The 7068-nt window shown below is 43.5% G+C and overlaps 1 non-coding gene across 1 annotated transcript; it reads left to right on the top strand.

The window, feature by feature from the left end:
- Nucleotides 1-6398: 6398 nt before the first annotated feature.
- Nucleotides 6399-6505, top strand: LOC121272160. Its single transcript, XR_005941855.1, has one exon. It is a non-coding gene; the product is annotated as a U6 spliceosomal RNA (small nuclear RNA).
- Nucleotides 6506-7068: the final 563 nt, after the last annotated feature.

Here is a 7068-nt window from a genome sequence, read left to right on the forward strand (position 1 = left end):
ATGTGGTGCCCTAGTGGCTTACCTGTGACAGCTCTGATAGAAGTGCCAAATTGTTATTTGCCTTCTCAAAGAGCGAATAGGTGAGAGAGAACATAGAAGTATTGAAGGATGTACAACAGTGACAAGTGATGGGGGAATAGAATTGTAAATATTATTACAATCAATTTAATATTTTTGTTCATGGGGTGTGGGCATTGCTAGAAAGAACAGCATTTATTGCCTATCCCTAAGGGCCTTTAAGGAGGGGCTGGTGAGACACCACCTTGAGCCACTTCAGTCTGATATAGAATGGGAGCTCCAAGGTTTGATCCAGTCATGATGGATGCATTGATATAGTTCCAGTTCAGGATGGTGTGTGGCTTGGAGGGGAACTTGCAGGTGATGTTCCCATGCATCTGCTGCCTTATATTTCTATAGTTAGGGTTCACAAGTTTGAACGGTACTGTCAAATGGGCATCACTGAGTTGCTGCAGTGCATTTTGTAGATGACACATGCTATTGCCAGAGTACACCAGTGGTGGAGAGAGTTGAAAACAAAATACTGTGGATGCCAGAAATCTGAAATAAAAACCAAAAATGCTGGAAAAACTCAGCGTGTTTGGCAGCATCTGTGGAGAGAGAAACAGTTAATGTTTTGAGTCCACATGTCTCTTTAGAACTTCTCGAGTTGTTAGAGCTGCACTCAGGGCAAAGCAGCACACTTGGTTGGCATCCTATCCACAAACATTCACTCCCCACCAATGCACAGTAGCAGCAGTGTGTACCATCTACAAGATGCACAGCAGGGATTCACCAAGGCTCATTAGCACCTTCCAAACCCACGACCATTATCAGAAGGACAAGGGCAGCAGATAGATGGGAACACCACCACCTGGAAGTTCCCCTCCAAGTCACACCATCCTGACTTGGAAATATATCGCCGTTCCTTCAATGTTGCTGTTCCTGGAGCTCCCTTCCTAACAGTGCTGTGGGTGTACCTACACCACATGGACTGCAGCGGTTCAAGAAGGCAGCTCACCACCACCTTCTCAAGGGCAACTAGGGATGGGTAATAAATGCTGGCCCAGCCAGAGAAGCCCACATCCCTGAATGAATAAATAAAACTCATCCAGTCAAGTGGAAAGTATTCATTGTATTCCTGACTTGTGCCTTGTAGATGGTTTGTAAACTTTGAGGAGCCAGGAGGTATGTTACTTGCTGCAGAATTCCCAGCCTCTAACATGTAATTAGATTCATGTTATAAGAACCCCCTGCATATTCCTAAATCATGCACGCCAATGATATCCAATGCAGTTGCTATTATCCAGAGCCTGTTTGTTCTTCCCTTTTGTCTGCTTCCAAGTCTATGTTATCTTTGGCTCTCCTACCCATGTGCATAATGGTACTGCACAACAGAGCCTGGTTCACCACTCAGGCATATTTTATTGTTTCAGATCAATGGTGAGATTCTGGAAAGACTGCCCAACAGCAGTGTCCTCTCCCAATATTGAGGTGCTAGTCACTCAAAACCAACTCTGCTGGGTGGGGTTTGTATGCTTGACACCAGACTCCTGTAGCAATTGCTCCATTCTGAGCTTGGTTGCCAGGATGACAATGGGAATGCTTTAGGCATATCATCAAAGCACCTGCGAAGAGATAAAACACCCACCCAGTCATGGGAGACCTTGGCTTGTGACTGACCAAAATAGAGAGAGTTCATTTGGGAGGGCACTGAGTACATCGAGAGACTTTGATGGGAATGTGCAGAGGTGAAGTTGAGGAGCCGGAGGGAACGCACAAACCTCCAAACAGCTCATCCACCCGCCTACCTCTCACGTAGCAGAACCTGCAGATCGAGCATTGGACTTATCAGCCATCTTGCAACCCATCAACCTGAAGTGGAAGTGAGTCATCCTCAATCCTGAGGGACTTGCCAAGAAGAAGATATTTCATTCCAAATAAGATTTGGTTTTGCAATTGTTGACAAATGGCAAGGTGCTGAAAGCTTTCAGCATCTGCAGTTTTCTAATGGCTAAACAGTGGGGCTGAAAGCAAATTAAAGAAATCCTCAATGTGAAGGTTTAGTTGGCTTTATCTTTAGTAAGATTTTTGCAGATCAGATGGAAATAACAATACAAAAGAGCTTTGCCCAAACTATACAAAGTGTTTGATAGAAGGGCAGCTGTTGCAGCAGTATTCTCCAACCCCTGCAAGCACTCAATTTACTAGAACAAAAGTCACGGGAACTCAGAAGGAGACACCGCAAGGACACCCAAAAACAGGTGTGGAAGATCCAACAACCCCTGGCAATATCTGACTAGATGTACAGAACCAGAGTGGAACTCTAGTGGCCCACTCCATTGTGGGATGGGAGCACCCTGTGTCTCTACATTCTACTTGTCACCTAAACTAGCACTCACACTGCCTAAGGATACTTCATGCCATGTTATGGGCCTCCAACTAAGCTGCTTTCCTCCCAGTAAGTCAATGCCACAGGATTTATCGTTGTGTCAACCGTAGATTTCAAAATTCTACCCTCATTTCAAAATGGCTGCATGTCTCTTATGGTGATTCTCATATTGTTGAAGAGCATGTAGAAGTGTAATGGAACGTAGGAATGATCAGTGAGAGTATGCTTTAAACTAGACATAATGGGTTGATGGTGTTTGAGGGGCAATAGGTAACATCTTTAAAAATTGTCATGCATATAAAATAGCATTCTGTCTTTAAAATAAATGGAATTTATAATGTCTAGCCATCTTTGCTGCTGCTACTTCTTGGTCATCTGGGACTTTGTGGTTGTATCCTTACTGCTTTATTCTTTGAATGATCCTTTGGCAGTAGGTGTAGCTGACAGCTTGTCAATGTAGCTTACAGCTTGTCAGTGTATCATTGTCCAAAGCCATTTGATATGGGTAATGTTAGTGAAAAGAACCCAGATCTTGTTTAGTTTCCCTCCTTTCAGCTGTAATCCTGAACTATTGAAGTTACCTTGAGACGCACTAGCGTGTGTGTAGCCTTTTCAGTTGATCTGGCTTTTCTTTGAAAATCCACATTTTATTAGAGCTTGCCTGGAGAGGCAGTACTGTGCCTAACTGAGCAGGGAGGCAAAACCCACCTAATTATATCTTCCCTCTGATGAAGAGTCATGCGGACTTGAAACGTTAACTCCATTTCTCTCTCCACAGATGCTGTCAGACCTGCTGAGTTTTCCCATTTTTCCAAAATCTATTTTTACTTCATATTTCCAACATCTGCAGTACTTTGCTTTTATGTTTATATCTTCCCTCACCTTGTCTTGTGAGCACAACTTCAAACTCTAAGGCTGTTGAAGCCTGCTCTAGGAGAGATTTTCTCCTTGGGTTGGTGATCATGCACCTCCTGCACTGCTGAGCTGGATACCACATACAGCGCATAGCTGAGAGCTGAACCATCCAGGCTCCTACCTTGTTGTTATAGTTTTGCTTGATTTTTTGTTTAATGGTCAGAGCTTCTGAGCTAACTCCTGAACTCACAATAAACCAAACTACATTCAATCCTGAATCTTCACAGACTCCATATAACCAATTTAACCCCTGTTTTTCCAGGGCTCCAGATCCTGGCCTCCTTTGGTCTTGACTTCTTTGACCTGCTGGCTTTTACACCCATGCTTTGTCTAACCTAACCCAACCATTACACCTAATTACCCTTGGCTTCTAGTCTAGACTCTTTCATCTTAGTGATGTCCTGAATGCACGGTCTTACTTTTTAAAGAAATGTTTCTCAGTAAGAGAAATAAAACCTTTGATTTGAAATCTGACACATGGGCTGAGCATAGGTTATCACAGTTTTTCGCACCCTTTCATTAGCTAAAGTAGAACAACAATAAATCTGCAACAACTATAAAGCTGTAGAACAAGTTGATACCTTTTAATCATGGGGCATGTGTAGACGTTGTCAACAATGAACTCGGTTAGATGTCATGATCTTTCCACAGAGGGATCACCAGTTTCTGATATGAATTGCAGACTCATACAGTAAGTGCAGCTTCACAGCAACCCTTCAAAAAGGCATTGGGTAAGCTTAGTCAGTGGGCAAAATGTAGGTGAGGCCTCATTCCTGAAACGTGTTTTGAGCACCTTTCAAACGGAGGAATTCCCCCACATCCCTCTTCCCTAATTTTGCCTCTCCCTGGGGATTAAATGGCTGTCGGTGGGTGGCAGCTTTTTCTCACTATGACCATATGGAACAGGCTTGATGGGCCAGCTGGTCTCATCCTGTCTGCCACTTCTGTACGTTTATAATTTACTTCCCTTTCCCTCCGCCCTCGTATGATGGTGCATCTTAGTGTGGCATGGATTAATGAGTCATGGTCCAGTACAGTTTAATCAAATCAATCCTTGTGTGGCTATAGCCAGGATCATTATCACCATCCTTGGTGATTTTTTGCCAATCCACAGCAAAGTTTCATGATTTTTACCATGGGTATGACAGGGAGGGTGACCCTAAATCTAACTCGGCTGGAATGAGAATGGAACCCTGCCCTGTTGATACTAATCTGATCCACACACTAGTTCTCTAGCTCACTGACTCCCATAACCAGGAAGTTAGAATTACCAGCAGCACCATCTGAAGTCTGCTCCCAAACACCAGGTTATCCTAACTTCTTTTAACTAAACCCATGCTGATGTTAAAGCAACTGACTGGGAACTATGGTTCCCAGCATCTGGTGCAGATGTTAGAGATCAGGCCCTGCTCGATTCCCTTCAGTTTTTTTTAAGGGGTAAATCCAATTCTTTACTTTTTACATTTCCTTCTCTCTAATCCATGCAGATTAAGGCTTCCTGTGGCACTCATTGCCTGGTTGAACTCAGGTAAATCAGCTAGACCTGAGGCTGAACCTTGGATCTTCAATGACTTATTCAAATCCATCGCTCCTTACCCCAATCAGCTGCGTGTAGGTTAGCTGGATACAATTGCAAAAACCCTTAGGGAGCTCAACACCAACAAGGACAAAGCAGCCTGCTTGATCGGCAGTCCATCCACCATCTTAAACATCTGCTCCCTCCACCATCGACACACCACAGTTGCAATATTGCAACAATTCACTGAAGCTTCTTCGGCACCACCTCCCAAACCTGTGACCTCCACTACCTAAAGGAATAAGAGTGGCAGGCGCATGGGAGCATCGATATCTCCAAGTTGCTCACACTACCCCAACTTGGAAATATGTCAGCCACTCCACTGGGCATCCTGGAGCAAACTCCCTAACAGCACAGTGGGAGCACCTACAACGCCCAGGCAGCAGCCGCTCAGGAAGGTGGCTCACCACCACCACTTCTCAAGGGCAACAGGTGAAGGGCAATAAATGCCAGCCTTGTTGGCGATGCCTACATCTTGAAAATAAACTGGAAAGAAAGACGCTAACTGGTTAGGCTAACTCTCTGAAGGGGTGGGGATTTTCCGATAACATCAAACTCTTTCAGTTAATGGCAGAAGTTTTGCTATTCCATTTAGCTACCTGATCATGTAAAAGTATATTTGGCAGAGAGGCACGCCAATTTGCCAATATTTGTTTTTAAAACAGCAAGAGGAGTCACCATAGCAACTTAACTGCTTTCATTGAATTGGGTAATGAGTAAAGGTTTTAGATTCCTTATCTGTTGTTCGCTGGAGCCGGTCAGACTTGTACATCACCTACTTCCTGCTGCATTATTTATATGGGGGATAAGTACACTGCATTGTATCTGGTATTTAGAAGTCCAGGATTATGAAGGAACAGAGTTTGAGGGACCTTTTCACGCAATATTCTCAGATTGAAAGCCCAGTTGAACATGTCGATGTGACATCTGAATTAAAGTTTGTAAAAACGGAACAAAACACTGATTAACCTGCCTTTCTACCTAATGAGTTTCTGCATATCTAGCCCAGAACTTTCCATTTCAGCTCACTTTATGAGCAGACGTATTCAGACTCCCGCTTCTGATTGTTGGGCAACTCAAGTGAAAGGTTGAGATCCAAAATGTAGAGAGAGAAGACGGATAATGTACTGGTTTGAGGGTTTGGAACCAGGAACTTTCTCCATATTTTCTGTTTCTGAGAGAAGTAATAGTGTGTATTTTGTATTGTAAATGTGTAGCTTGTGAAAGGAAGGCAAGACTGGGGGGGTGAGGAGTTCCACAGTTTTGAAATCTCGGGGAAAGGATGTTAGCGTTGGAGAGGGAGTGATGAGCTCTGATTGTCAGTACAATTTCTGTCATCCTGTCTTATAGCCATCATCACATATGATATGTCTCTGAGTTTGGGTTCTACTGGGGTTCAAATGAAAAAATCTACCGATAACCTCCTCACTGACCCAGTTGCAAATTACTCCTTGTAATTTTTGAATTGGAGGCAGCTGCAAGAGGCAATCATTCCTGATCACTATCCAGTGACTTCTCGTGCTCGCTTCGGCAGCACATATATTAAAATTGGAACGATACAGAGAAGATTAGCATGGCCCCTGCGCAAGGATGACACGCAAATTCGTGAAGCGTTCCATATTTCAGACTTACAAAACATTTCATCCAGTGACTTCTGGTAAGTTCACACGAATGGACATTGAATGAGACAGATAGGCTTGACTTTGATGCATCACTTGGTCGAAAAGCTCAGCGATACACATAGACCAGTTCACGTTTGATGGTGTGAAGTCTTGGCCAAGGTATCTGAGGGCACCACAGGAGAGAAGAAGGGATAAGGTAGAAGAAAAGAGAGAAAAAAGCAGAATTCAGTTTAAGCATTGGTGAAAGTAATTGTGTGTTATTGTACCCTGGAACATGTATGTGTGAAATCTGACCTGTAGTGGGAGAAACCTAATGCAAAAGAAGGACTGCAGTCAGTGTGAGAGAGACAGAGACAGACTTTCACTAAAAGGAAAGATCATAGGTCTTTGCCGAAGCTATCGGAGATGCTGTAGGACATTGTCTCTCTTATTATCAAGCTTGTATTACCTGGTGAATTCAAGGAAGGCTGTAAGTACACACAACCTACTTAAGGGGAAGGGAGAAATAATACCAAGCCTTGGTTATGGGGAAATGTTAAATGGGTTAAAATTGCAGTGCACAATAT

This window comes from Carcharodon carcharias, chromosome 32 (assembly GCF_017639515.1).
Source record: "Carcharodon carcharias isolate sCarCar2 chromosome 32, sCarCar2.pri, whole genome shotgun sequence".
Taxonomy (NCBI): Eukaryota; Metazoa; Chordata; class Chondrichthyes; order Lamniformes; family Lamnidae; genus Carcharodon; species Carcharodon carcharias.